Source organism: Genypterus blacodes, unplaced genomic scaffold, assembly GCF_046128005.1.
Source record: "Genypterus blacodes isolate CSIRO-AG114 ecotype Tasmania unplaced genomic scaffold, CSIRO-AGI_Gbla_v1 ptg000044l_1, whole genome shotgun sequence".
NCBI lineage: Eukaryota > Metazoa > Chordata > Actinopteri > Ophidiiformes > Ophidiidae > Genypterus > Genypterus blacodes.
Window position 1 is genome coordinate 1,634,815 of NW_027466857.1, and position 14,984 is coordinate 1,649,798.

At 43.2% G+C, this 14,984-nt stretch overlaps 1 protein-coding gene across 1 annotated transcript in view; it reads right to left on the reverse strand.

The window, feature by feature from the left end:
• The window catches only part of ppargc1b (peroxisome proliferator-activated receptor gamma, coactivator 1 beta), a 69,981-nt gene that overhangs the window by 26,841 nt on the left and 28,156 nt on the right, over nucleotides 1-14,984 (reverse strand). The window lies entirely within an intron of this gene.

Below are 14,984 nucleotides of genomic sequence, written 5' to 3' on the forward strand. Positions count from 1 at the left end.
ATTCTGTTTTCCCTGGTTTCAAAGTTCTTTGTCTCACACGCACACACATCAAGAGACAAGAGAAACAATATTGTACTGATTCTGCCTACTGTAAGAAAACATCTTTGTTAGTGTCGGAATTTCCAAGGAAGTTCCTGCTAAGACAGCGGCACAAACTGCCAGAATTAGAGGTTCAGGTCCCTGTTGGGGCCACCCTTGCTAAAATATGTATGTGCTTGAAGTACTGAAAGGCACTTTGGATAAAAGCCTCTATCAAGTGGAATATACTGTATATTTTTATTACACTGTTCACTGTCAGAGACACAAGGAGCTCTCATTAAAAGCCCCTCATCTCTCAACAGCTTCTCATTATGCTGTAGATAATGAGACTTCCACCATTGCGGAGGTTTGACAGTGAAATCAACAGAGGCATCTGCCCCGGGACAATGCAGGGTTAGACAGAACACGCACCAAACACACCAGCAGCCATTGTAAACCTCACTCCTCTGTGGAATATCACTTTGTGTTGACCTCTGCTTACTTACTTATGAATTTAAGAAATTCACAAGATACCTATTGTATGTGATGACCAAGCGTGCTCTGTTACAGCTCCACCCACACACACACACACACACACACAAGCACGCGCATGCACGCACACACTCCCATTCATGTCGTCTCTGACTGGTCGAACCATTACACCAACTGGCTTATCAACTAACAGTGAGAATATCTTGCCAACAGATATTTCTGTGTGTGCGCGTGTGTGTGTGTATTTGTATATTTGGGTCAGGGAACAATAAGCTAATAACATTCATGTCATCCTAAATTAAATAGTAGAATTATGTAGAGGAGCAGAAATGTTCTAAGAGCCATTGAGAGAGAGAGCGAGAGCATGGAGACACAATGTGAGATGGTTGGATAGAGAGAAAGATGAAGGAGATTAACCAAAGAAAATGAGAGAAACATGGAAAGGGATGAGGGGAATGGAAAGATGGAGCTGAGAGAGAGCGATAAAGAGGACAAGGGGAGGGAAAAGACAGAGAGAGGGAAAGAGAGATGGAGGAAAGGAGGGTACAGAGGAAAAGTTAAATGGAAAGACAGGTAAGGAAAGAGGGTCCGAGGGGAGTGGGCAGAAGGATGGAGAGGAAGTGTGTGTGTGTGTGTGTGTGTTAACATTAAGAAGGATGTGACAGAGGAGGAATGAAGGAGAGGGGGAGGGGAGGAGAGAAGGAGGGAGGGAAGTCGTGACTGGATAGACGAAAAAAGATGGAGGGCAGATTCTCTATAACACCCTCCCACTGCTGCCCCTCTCTCCCTATCTCTCTCTCTAGCCAGGTGTGTGTGTGTGTGTGTGTGTGTTACTGCTAATGTGCAGCTCACATCCCTGTCACGTGGGCCTGACCCCTCTCATGTGCTCAATCCATCCTTTCTCCTCCTTCAGCTCTTCCTATTCCCCTCTCCTCTTTCTTTCCTTCCTCTTCCATCTTATCTTTCCTGGTTCCCTTCCAGTTGTCCTTTGCTTTGTTCAACATCCCTCCCCGTCTTCCCTTCTTCTCTACCTCTTCTCTACCTCGATCATCTTTGGTTTCTCCTTAAGTCTCCTATTATCCTTCCTCTCTTCAAATTCCTTTTCTGTCTCATCCTCCCTTTCTTGCTCTTACTTTGTCTTTCTTTCAGTCCTTGACAAATGGTTTTTCCACTAATCTAGTAGTAACTACACTAGTTTCCTCTTTCCTCTTCTCCCGACTTCTCCTCGTTCTCACTGTCCTGTCCCTCCATCCCTCCCTCTTGTCATCCCATAAAGTCTGAGGACATACTGATTGATTTCCCCCCCCCCCATCCCCCATCCCTTGCTCTTCCGCCATCTCCCCATAGCAGCCGTCAATCAATAAAATATATCCTTGGGCACAACCCCTTGCATGCGTGCGTGCGTGCGTGCGTGCATGCCTGCCCGCCCCGTGTGTACACATACCAGAGCAGTCGTCTGCCTTAAAAGACACTGTGCTGGTGTGTCCTGTTCTCTGTCACACATACCTTCACACACATGTAGCACAAAAGACACAGAGCAACGTGCGCACAAACACACACTTCTTTGTCACATAGCAAAGTACAGATGCAAATACAACCATCACTGCTTGCTGAAAATCTAAAAACTGCAGTCACCACAAACAATACTGTTATTTATTTGACAACAAAAATCAGTTCAAGATTTATTGGCCACTTATTACACATCTTTATATTTGGCGAAGATTCCTCAATCGGGCCTATTAAAGAGAAGTGACCCCATTTACATTTGTAATTAATTTGTAATTCCTAATTATCAGTTAAAAGTTATTATCACAGATGACAGTAGTAGTTGAGTCAACTTTAAACTGCAAAGTTTACAAATATTCATCAATAATTAAATACAAACTGAACAGACACAGAATAGGAGCTGTACAAAAATAATCATTGTAAATGGAGTGTGTATGAACCACCTTCTTCTGCAGTGACCTTAGTTTGCATTTCCTCATATTAAATTGTCCTATGCAGACATTTTGAAATGGAAATGAAAGCTTGAGGGTAACAATAACACATCCCTCTCTAGGTCAAACACAGTTCAGAGCAAAATTAGCTCAGCCAGGCTAAGAGGCTGCAGCACGATAGATAAAAGCATGCACCCACAAGGTCACTGGTTTGATTGTCACAAGAATAAGAATAAGAGTAAGCATATCTCACCCTTTCCTGAGGAGACAAAACTGAGACCGCCTGAAGCAAAACTAAGAATTTTCCCAAAAATTAAATATAGCAATATTCTAGAAAAATGCCACAGAAAATGATACATACACACAACCCTGTCATATTTGCTTAATTAATAATAGATTTATGTGAGAAAAGAAGAGGCTTATTCTTCAGCTCACAGGCAGCATAATGGCTCTTGCACAAAACAATAACATAACTCGCTGAGTCTCAGTCCAAATCTATATAATTATAGACAGCCCAATTTAGTAAATAGCCACTAAAATGAACATAGAACACACACTGCTGGTGTTGACAAGAAAAGACTTCAGGGCAAAACTCCAGAAGTTAATTCAGAGTTCAAAAGGTTTTTATGCTTAAGCTTCTGTGCTGAAGAAATACAGCAATAATGATACGGAGCTGGAGAAATTCAAGAAAATTGTGAACTGCAACAGGTATGATTGATGGCAATGTGAACAGACATGACCTTTGTCATTTTATAACACACAAACATCAGAGTTTTGAGGTCAACATCAATGATTGTGATACGTGGGTATTGCTTTTCTTTTATATCAACCGCTTCTTTTCAAGAATCAACTCAAATTCTGAATAGTCAAACAATCTATAGTGAATTATACAAAATGACTTTCAGAGTAAGAACAGAGTGAGGTACATGTCGAACAGAAGAAATGACACGCTCTGCAAATTAAAATTGGAAAGGCTGTAGAAAATGTGCTGTGATTGCAACCGTTGAAAACCTTGGCAAGTGCTGAACAAGTGCTGAACAAGTGCCTGAAACATGGCCTGAAACATGTTTGAATGGATTCTGTACCTGGAGGCATGAAGGAGATACAAGGTCTGACTGATAGTCTCTCCAGGTGTGTAACTACAGTATGTGAAGAAGCACTAGCAGGTGAAATGCTTTGTTTCCATTTGTTTGTAACCGTGTGGTAGAATTCAGCCTATTTAAATCATCTATCAACAAACTACACATGGAACAACTGGCTCTCAAACAAAAACCTTATCTCCAAACTGGAAACGGGCTGGACTGTGAGTGGCAGGAGAACTTCCTCAATGTAGGAACATTTAAGATTTTTCCTGCTAATCCATAATATGACTGCACTGTATTGTGCTTATATCTCCCTCTCTGTTAATGGATGGAAGTGATATTAGTAGCTTGGATATTGGGGACTAAAGGAAAACAAGCAAGTGATTTCCTTTAGCGTTTCATTTCTGCTTCGGTGACAACAGTGAGGAGCTGCTGGTGTGTTCTGACATAAAGAGCCTGCCGGGACAATTGCACATTAAACCTGTGCTAAATATAGCGGGCCTGCACATGAGAGAGCAATGTGGGCTAAAAGAAGACAGCGGCTGTGGAAAGGCCAGCAGGACTCCACTGGGCTGCAGCATCTTTCATGTCTATCTTTAAACACTAGCCCGCACACACACGCACGCGCGCGCACGCACGCAAGCTAACCAGCAGGGTACAGGTAACACATTCAGCATCTCTGCTTTGACTTCCCACCACAGACATGACGTTAAGCTCCAAGACCACAAGCATGAGCTACATAAGCCATTCTCAGAAGCTGCTACCATCCTATTGGCTGAGTTAAACCACTCCTATCAGTCTATGATTAAGCAACATGTCATCTTTATTCTGCAAAACACAGAACACTATTAATCTAAGTCATGTACACGACTTAAGCCCCTACGAATCAGGAATTATTTGAATTGTTGCCTACATTGCATGCATTGCTGGCATTATATCTTGTAAGTGTGTATGTGTTTGAACACTTGGATAAGCAATTGTAATTCTAACAAAAATACTTTATGGGTCTGTGCTAGTAAATCAAAGCTGTCCTGCAGCACAACAGCAGCAGGTCTGCTGTGTTACGCAAAGATCCGTCACAAGTTCAGTCATGTGGTAGTGAGTCCTTGAGAGCGTTCCAAACTTCCCTTTACAAATACACAAACACACACACACACACATAGCACTGCCACCATGCAAGGTCAAGTTCACCTGCCTACATGGTGCCTCTGGTCTGATTTTGAGGATGAGTTTCTCAGGTTAGGTCGTATATCGATCGGTATATAAGAAGAAGAACAGCACTCATAGGCTTCAGTACCCACAGGTCTAGATCACAACAGCTCAGGACAGAGAGACAGTACCTATAGGGAACTTCCTGTTTCATCCAATTCCCTGACAGAAAAAAGTTTATTTCCATACTCAGCAATCAGAAATAACAGGCAAAGGTCTGGTAAAGAATAGGTGTGTGCTTCCTCCTTGTGTCAAACTACAGGGTATTATCAACATTTATCTCAAATATATGATCTGTTATCCTATATCTGATCTCTATGCTTTGTTATGAAAATTAAGGTTTTCCAACAAAGGTCATGATGGTTACTTCTTCTGCAGCAGTGGACCATCGAAGAAGAGATCCTGAGCTGTGAAAGCCATTAGTTCCTCAATCTACATACAAATCTCTGAATCAGTTTCTAAACTTGTACTGACCCAAATGGGTGTCTCAAACCTGTCTTTGAGAAACACTGGACAATCAGACATCCATTGGGAGTGCATATGAAGGTTAATTGACAGACTGGCATCCATATCGCTGAGAAATGGTGATGAGAGGAGCTGGATGGAGAGCTGTAATCACCTCCCGCCCAGCACACTGAAGTGACATGGAAGATATAAGACATCATGCCAGGCTGGGGACTGTGCTAAGTGTCCCACACTGTTCATTCCCACTTTCTTGTAGGTCACTTTGACGGGTAGTTGTTAGTGAAATACAATCTTGATGTCTCTGCACGACTTCTCTAAGTTATGGAGTCATGGCCACCCCGCACACAAGGAGCGCTCAGCTGGAGACATAAAAACACTCCATTCTGACTGGATTACAGATTTTATTTTCCCTCAGCAAGCAGGAATCCACAGTGGTTTTCACCTTTCTTTCTTAAACGATTGCTGTGGGGTTTCTGTAGTTCCCATATTAGTAAAAAGATAATGACTTCTCCCTTATGTCTCAAACAAACAGTGCTATTATAAGGTCATTGCAAGAGGTCTTGATGCATTAAAATGCCTTTCAATTAAATGTAATACAGTATATTGGAATGAATAAACCTGATGTTCTGATATTTGGGTAATGGTAGAGCAGAGAGGTTGACCATATGCATGTATTCATGGACTCAACACTGAGCGCCACTGATGTAGCGTATTAAGCAAAGATATTTAACAGAATCATTCTACACCTTCACCAAAGGACAAATGCCTCCAGACTGATGAACCAATGTTTAATTCAAATGCACAGCCTCATATGAGCTGTTATAAGGTTATGTCTTATGTTATGTGTGTTATTGTTAGTAGCAGTTGAGTGTGTGAATGTTCCATATTTAGCTGCTAGGTCTCATGACCAGTTCTTTCACAGGCTGCTGGTGACTTTAGTAGCATCTGCCAGACACAGATCACACACACACACACACACACACGCACACGCACACGCACACGCACACACACAACTTGATGGTGCAAGTGAATGGAATTAGAATGAAATCAATCAAATCCAAACAAATTCCGGCAGCAACAGTTTCAAACGGTTTCCAGGGCAACACACACAGATACACGAAGAGTACTTCACATCAACAGAGCATAATTGCAAGTGGAAGCAACAACACATTGTTGCTTCCACATGACTAATAAAGTGACACTCAGATCGCCCCACTCACACACATGTAACAGAGCAGACCAGCTAAATTGGCAGCTAGTGTAGTCTTATTACACACAGACAGACAGACAGACAGACAGACAGAGAGAGAGAGAGAGAGAGAGAGAGAGAGAGAGAGAGAGAGAGAATGTGTGTGAAAGAAAGCTCTATTACATTTGTTAAACCCTTAAAGGGACATTCCATTTAATTTCCATTCATCTTGTTAATTTCGTTTAACTAAATGAATACTCAGCAGGATTTCAGTTTGTCAGGCAATAAGTCAAGAGGTCAGTGTGTGTGTGTGTGTGTGTGTGTGTGTGTGTGTGTGTGTGTGTGTGTGTGTGTGTGTGTGTGTGAGAGATGAACCTAAATAAGGTCACACTCAGAAGGAAATGGGACACTGCTGAAAGCCAGAAGTACAAAAGTATGACTTTGTCACAACTGCTGCTTTGTGTGCCCGTGTGTGCGCGTGTCCGTGTTTTTCACAGGCTGCAGGTGACCAGAGGAGCCTAGAGTGAGTTAAATCTTCATTAACTGCTCCCATTACTAGTCCACCTCCACTGTACACTGCCTTGCTGAAGTGCCCTAGAGCAAAACACCACACTACCAGTCTGCATTTGACCACTGTTTTCTTCCTTTGTCCTTTGTCCAAGTATGATGAAAACACTAACAAACACACACCCAGGCAACACATTTTTGGACCAACTTTTTGTTACTTCTTTTGTTTTTGTTACTTCTTTCGTTTTGTTTCGTTTGCGTGCACACATGCACACAAACTCCACCGCGTCACCCATCAGCCTCTCTTCCTCTTTCCTTGTCCTAAACACAGGCTTCATCTTTTTACCTGTGTGTAAACGTGTGTCGGAAAGGGAGAGTTTAGTATTCATTACTTTCCTTTTCTTAATTCTAACAAGTAATTAAATTTGGGGGAAAAAACAAGTAGATGTTTTACATAAACAAACTAAAGATTCAATGGGAAAAAAAGAAGATGCGGTATTAATAATAACAATAACAATTAATAATAACTCAAGAGTGGTAGAGCTTGAGGAGATAGTGAGCTAGAAGGAGCAGAGGGCTGCCATCTTATCGTTGCAGGTAGCCAGGTCTGTAATGAGATAGGAGAGGGAACGCCAAGTCAGGTCCAAGAAATGAAAGCGGAGGCAGCGGAGGCAGCAGCATGGAGGTCCTGCCAGCCAGGTTCACTCAGGCCAACACTTCTCACCTCACCTCTTGTGAGAACAAAAAGGAAAGAAAGGGGGGATGGAAAGAGGGCATGGAGACTGAGTGGACCTGCACAGGAATTCCGTTTATAAAAGGGTTTGTTCGAGCAGTGGGAGTGGATTTGTCTATGATTCCAAAAAACATGAAAAGAGTTCAAGTAGTGGTTGGGCCCTTTAGGAACATGTCAATTTACAAAGAGGCTCTGTAAATCTGTACTGTAAAACTATGATAAGGGACCAAAAGCACAGATCAGGTCAAAGTCTGAAGTGTTGCCACTCGAGTCCCAAGCTATGCAGGGCAAGTCAGAGTTAAGTCACAAGTTGATAACATTTGAGTTTTGAGTCTTAAACGAGTCATGATGTGACCAAATGTCACACCTGATCTCTCCCAATTGTTATTGCAATCATGTGCAACACGGTTGGCTGTTTGACTGGTTACACTGGGAAATTACATTGAAATATATCTTCATAATTTCCATTTCTAAAAAGGAAAGCTGCAGTAGAGGCATTGGAAACTTTCAAGACTTTAAATGCAGACTTTCAGTGAACATGTACAGTCTAGTTGTACAGTCGTTGGTTATTAAATCATCTATCAACTCTCCGAAATCCTTGTTAGGGAACCGCTGTTGATTAAATTGCTTCCAAACAGTAACATTCAGAGTCTACAATGTTCCTCTGCCGGGCTCAGGTGTCCAGCTGTCTCTGTATAATGTTCCAGAGCTCTGCACCATCAGACCTCTACTCAGCCCATCAATCCATTAGGAGTCGCCCATGCTGGCATCCTCATTCTCTATTTATAATGCATGTTTCCTTAAGCGGAGAGACGATGCAGTGGTACAACACTTTGATCCCGTGATTATTAAACCTGCTGCTAAGTCTTCCTCAACATCTCTTTCTTTTTATATCACAGAACCTAATGTGCACACTGTTGTCCGATGGAGTTTAAGTGCAGCAGAACTTATTAAACCGAGTAAGAAATGTATCCATATGTTGTCGAATGCGCCCAAATGTGCTGACACACCTTTTTCCTGCTGCTGTTCATCATTTCCTATCTGTAGTTTCTGAACCAAATGAGATTTAGTTTATGACCCTGTGAGTTTCAACTGAACAACATTGCTGGTTGAAAAACAGTTTATAAGAAGCATACAGTTTCTTCCTGTTCTTATGTGATCTGAGCTCAACCAGATTCTTATTTTTATGGTTCCATAAAGAGTAGTTATGGTTGACGAATGAGCTCGTGAGCTCCGATTCCTGTAGCCTTTCCTAACCCTGAGGACTGAATCCATCACACTCTGATCAGTGGATCTGATGACTGCCTCAATAGCTTTTTTAGCAATTAGCTGATCCTGGCTAGCGAGCAGATTATATTGGCTAACTGTCCAAAACTCCATACACGACTCAAACTACAGCTCCCCACCTATCCTCCATCACTTCCATTGATTCATCCTTCTTTCTAGCATCTCTTTTCATCTATGTATCTGTCCCTTTCTCTCTCCCATCCTTTATTGCGTCACTCTTTTTCCATCCAATCATCTCGCTTCATTGCTCTTTCCCCCTTGCCTATCTTATCCATCCATCCGTTCATCCATCTACATGGACAGTGCAATTTAAACATTAAAATGATTCACTCAATTCTATTCTACACTTCTGTCCTTCCATGCCCACTTTGTTCATCGGTTCCCACGTCTAACCCTTTTCTTTCATGCCACATGTCCCACTGTCCTTTGCTTCTGCACAACTTTCCCTCTTGCCTTAAATCCATCATTCCTCCATTCTTTCATCCCTCGTCTCATCTCCTTGCATCTCCTCCTCTCCTCCCCATTCATCCTCTTCAAATCCTGCAATTGATCACACAGTAGAACTCATTCAGGGGGCAACAATTAAGGATACCGACAACCCGTGCAACGTCCTGCTTCTCATTTTCATCCCTCCATCTTTGCCCTCCACCTCCTCATCCCTTCCCAGTCTGTGGACAGCCTGAGCCATGACACTCATTATTCTCTGCTAATTAAATATATATCTGTCTGACAAAGAGGAAGCTATACATTCTGACGAAAACACAAACTGGGGACATGAAGGACATCAGCATATATAGTGACCTTCTGCGATGTGTTAATGATCAAATGTCAAAAACATGTGAAAGCTATTCTCTTGTGCTTCTGCGTCCATCAGACCGTCGCTTCATCCCTTTGCTCAGCTGGTAATCTATCTTTTCAGCCAGGAAGCCTTTCCAAAGCTCATAACGGGATTGAGGAAATCAGTGTGAACCTTATCACAGGGGTCAGGTCAAGGGTTGGCGAGAAGGTTAATGATGGTATGTATATGTGTGTCTGGTTAAAGAAGGGTTTCGATGTCGTAGAATCATACGATGCAATGCTACCGAAGCAAAGGTTATGGATTTGTGCCCACACAAGTATATCAGCTCAAGTGACCTTAATTTAGCAGCAACGTGTCAGCCAATGAATTTAACACACAATTATTTAAGGTCCGGCTGCCTTTCTATGGATCTGAGCCGATCACCTTTAATTAGTCCAATGTGCAGAATTCGTGGACCTTCTATGTCAAAAATGTGCAACATTTGATTATTGCATATATTAACAATAGTGATCTGGAGGAGAGAGAGGAGTATTTCCCCACAGGGTTTAACTAACTAGCTTTCCTAAAAGGGTTTGGCAAATTTGGATTCTTGCCTCCTTCCTAATGTGCTGACCCTGGACCCTGGATTTCTGTCTGCTGGTGTGTCATCACTCCTGCGCCCTGCAAGACTACACTGTCTGCAAAAATAAAAGGACGACGCTGCCGCAACACAAACGCTTACTGCTTATCCTGATGAAAGGATGGTGGAGGTTAGAGAGAAGAGGAGCTGCAGAGTGGAGCAGGAAGCCGGGCCCACAGAGCGAGGACACGGTGGAGAAATACGATACTGTGGGCCCTGTAAAATGATATCAATGAGTCACCGGTGGCAGTGGGCCTGAATCAATTATCAACAGTCAAATTAGATAATGCCTCCATGTGTGGCACAACTTGATAGGGAATGCGTATGAACCCGAGGAGAACTTGTACCTGCAGAGTTTTCAGACTGGACTAAAATCCTTCCGGTGGACAAGGTGAATCTGCTTGCATCACATCATCATCACATTTCTCTTTGCTTACAGCACTGTTTCCCATGCAGCTGAAATCTGACGCCAACACACCAAAGGGAGAGCAAGGACATATTTAAATTGAGGAAAAGGGGAAGAGGAGGAATAAATCTAGTCCCTGCTCTCCTCTCCTCTATCTGGATGTCTGACACTTTCGCAAACTAATGAGCTGAAAAAGTTGTTGTTCGCGGGCCTGCTGTCTCCTTTCCTTTTGCCTTCCTTCGCTCCTTCCCTTCTCGTTGCATTTTAACATGACTGACGCTGATGCGGAACAGCAAATAACTACAATAACACAGTTGACACAGGAGGCAAGAACAGAAGGAATGAAAAGAGGGAGAGAACAAAGAAGCAGAAGAGAGGACAGAAGGAGCAAAAAGCAGGGAGGATGGAGTGAACGGCGAGGAGGAAAAGAAAGGACAGACAGAAGCGAGAATGGAAGGATGTAGGAAGAGATGCAAGTTCCCCGAACTGGTGAAAAAGGGGCAGCAAGTCTGGATCAATCTCCTTCATTCATTTATCAATTCACCAATCATTAAGCTAATAATCAATTACTTGCCGACAGGTTTAACAATGGGAAGAAGCAGAATCGGTGTGGCGAACCTACTAACAAGTGTTTTCAGCACAAGACCAGCACATCCTCTCTCTCTCTCTCTCACTCTTCACTGCAGCAGGGCAGCGCAGCCTGAACAGAACCGCAAACTTGATGAAAGTCTTAGTGCTTATGTCTAATTACAAGCCTAATCACATCCTGTTTGCACTCCAACAAAACATCAACAATTGCGCGCGCGTGTGTGTGTGTGTGTGTGTGTGTGTGTGTGTGTGTGTGTGTGTGTGTGTGTGTGTGTGTGACGAACAGCAGTTGATTGTGATTTCTCCATCGGTTGCAGCCTGCAGATTATGGTGTGAGGCTGCATTGTCAAAATTGCACACAGGGTAAACTGAGTTCTAATTACTGAGTGGTAATTTGATGCTGAAGACACACACACACTTGCCTACACACACACACACACACACACAGCAGCTGTTGGTAAAATAACCAAAACGCATGCCACAAGAATGACCAGAGATGTAAACTTGCAAATCTAAACATGTATGTATCCGCATGAACCGACACGCACACACACACACACAATCAGTGACCTAAAGAAGCCATTTGCCAAGTAAAGCATACACTCTCAATTGTATTCTAATAGGCTGTGTTCCCTTACAGCAGGGAGGGCCCAGCTACTTCTACCTAATAAAAAACCTTATCACGCCTCAGTAACACACCCACCCCCGCCCAACACACACACACACAGGTGGATTCCCAAGGTCAAAATGCGCAGATAAGCATAACTCAGCATGTGAACATATGCTGTGGAAAGGCTCACTTGAAAAATAAGAATCCAGGTAAAAATCTAATGATAAAACAACAAACATTATACGTAGGTGTCGTTACTGTAAACGAACCACGTCACGGCGCTTCACAATAACACATTTTCCATCAACCGCACTGCCGCGTGTCCTTACATGTCCTTGAAGATGTCGGAACATGCGGGAAATTGTGTTTCCATCAGCGTTTGAGTGTGACGAAGCACCAGCATGTTTCACTTTACTGCAGTATTTTAGAATGTTTATGCAGTGTTCTCATTATTATGTAGAATAATAAGATATATTACACAATCGTGACATTTCAGAGAGATTTTATAATTTGCACAGTCATCACACTTGGGTTCATCAAAACAGTACAATAATATTTAAGTTGTGAAACGTTTTGCTTCATTTTGCTTCCTTTGCTATCTTAATAGTTTCCCAACACTGGCTACTATCGTTATATAAGAACACACACACACACACTTTGTATATGCTGCGTCAGCCCAGTTACCAGCTGTCACACACACACACACGCACACAGGAACATACACACACGTATGTCTGATCCTGCATTTTCTCTGGATGTCAAAAATGCACAATCCAAAAAAGGACGAACACACTGCAGCACACAGGCGCACAAAGTCAGCGAGGGTGAGTCAGTCAGTCAGTCAGCACTCTGGTATCCTTTACACAAAGACAATGACGGCAGGTGTCTAATGTTACAGCAGCTTGGGTAACACACACTGTCACGCTGTCACTTGTTCCTACACAAACGCACACAATCACACACACCATACAGTGGCTTTAAGGGGGTAAATTGAAGGAGACGTTGAAGGGTGTGTGTGTGTGCTTGTGGTGCAGCAGTTACAGGTACTGTATCCAGGCAGATTAAGCATTTATATCACAGGGACAAGTTTGCTGTAGATGGTCTCGTCTGTGCCACACACACACACACACACACAAACACACACAGATTTATGGTTGTGCTGTATTATAGCCATTCTATTAACGCGAACAGTGAGAAGTTTCATTAGTGAAGGCACAGATCAAGAAAGGACAGAAGAGAGGACAAAGAATAGGTGAAAATAAGAGCAAGAGGGGAAAGGGGAGAGAGAAAAGAGACACACGGGCGAGTTTGGGAGAGAAAAGGGAGGAAGGCATGAAAGAGGGAGAGAATGTGCCAAGGAAATGAAGGAGGGAATGAGAGAGGAGGAAAAGCCGATAAAACATAACATCTCAGTCACCTGATCTAATGGCTCATCTAGCAGAAGCAGTGTGTGTGTCCAGTCTTCTCTCATTCTCATGCAGTGCTTGTGTGTTTGTCTCTTTCTCGCTCCCTCTTCTATATGCACTCATACCACTCTCGCCCATTTGCCTCCTTCTTCCTGTCACGCCTCTCCTCCCATCTTTCTCTCATTCTTGCTCTCTGCATCTTCCCTTCCTTTCATCTTTCCCCTTGCTTCCATTTCCAGCCTCTATGCTACTTTAGCTCATCTTTCCCCTCTACTAGCTCTCACTCTTCCTCTCCCTCCCTTCTTCCCTATCCCGCCCTGCAGCGCATAGCATCACGACTCATTTCTCTCTCGACCCCCACCTCCATCCCTCCATCTAACCCCCCCCCCCCCGCCCGTCACGACTTCCAAACACTGCAAGGAGAACGAATGACAGGAGAAAAGGAAAACAGAGAAGGATGAAAAGACAGCATAAGACAGAGTCCACTCGTCCTCTCAGCAGGTTAGCAACACGGCAGATGCAGGTGGGTGTGGATGGCCGAACTAGCCTCTAACATGACGTCCACATTTTTCCAAAAGTCACCCAAAAAAGCTCAACAGGGCAACACTGAATGACGCAACAGTAAGACAAAACAAAATGAGAGCAGACGGGCCATACTCATTGTGATGGATGAGACTTTTCAAGCAAGTTTAAACTTTCTGCAACTCCCCGGAATGGAAGCTAACAGCTGCTTTTACAAAAGGCTGCAAAACGTATTCATAATTCCAAAAAGCTTTGGGAAAATGACAATCATGCACTTTCTCTTCAGACGCTTATAGCATATCAAAAAGTTCTCGGGGTTCTGAGTGTACAACCGATGTGTGCTGCTCGGTGCTTCATCAAACACCGAGACCACATTTTGCCTCCTCCTCATTCTGGTTTCACACAGGTGAGGTCAACCGGACACTCGGAAATTGCGTAATTAAGTTTGTATGCGTTTGTGAGCGTGTGTGAGATCGCCCTGTTGGCAAACAAATAAGCAATCGGCCCAAAGCTCCCAATGGACACACTGGATATTAGAGGCCGTTTGCTGCACGCGCACCCAGCGGACAACAAAATGATATTAACAACAAAGTGTCAACACGCATGCTGCCGTCTGCGACAGCTCCGTTTGAAAGTACGACTTTTTGTTTTCAACAGACAGCAAATCAATGTAAAAATACTGTTTAAGTACATAAAATACCAAGTTTAAAGGTAAATGTTTCTATGTGGGAACAGAAACAAAAGGGGTTATGACTTCCTGGACTAACGTGTAAATAATTGATAAGGTTGCTTCCATACACATTAGACACTGTGGAGATGGAAAAGAGAGACTAGACACTGAGTTTAAAGAACAATAAATGTAAGAGCTTGGAGAAATACGGGGTTGACTGGCTACAGTGAAGCAATCAGGGAAAGAGAATCGCACGGCATTCGCTTGTATTCAAAGGTTTGTGGATTGTAGCCGAGTATCTAAGAGCAGAGTTGGGTGGTATATTTGTTTGAAATGTGCAGCCAGAGTCATGTACAGGCTGTCAGCCATGTGAGTGCAGCTGTGTGTGCTGCTGTGCGTCTCCGTTGTCGTGCGTGTGTGACAGCTGGGCTCCTTTTTACTGTAA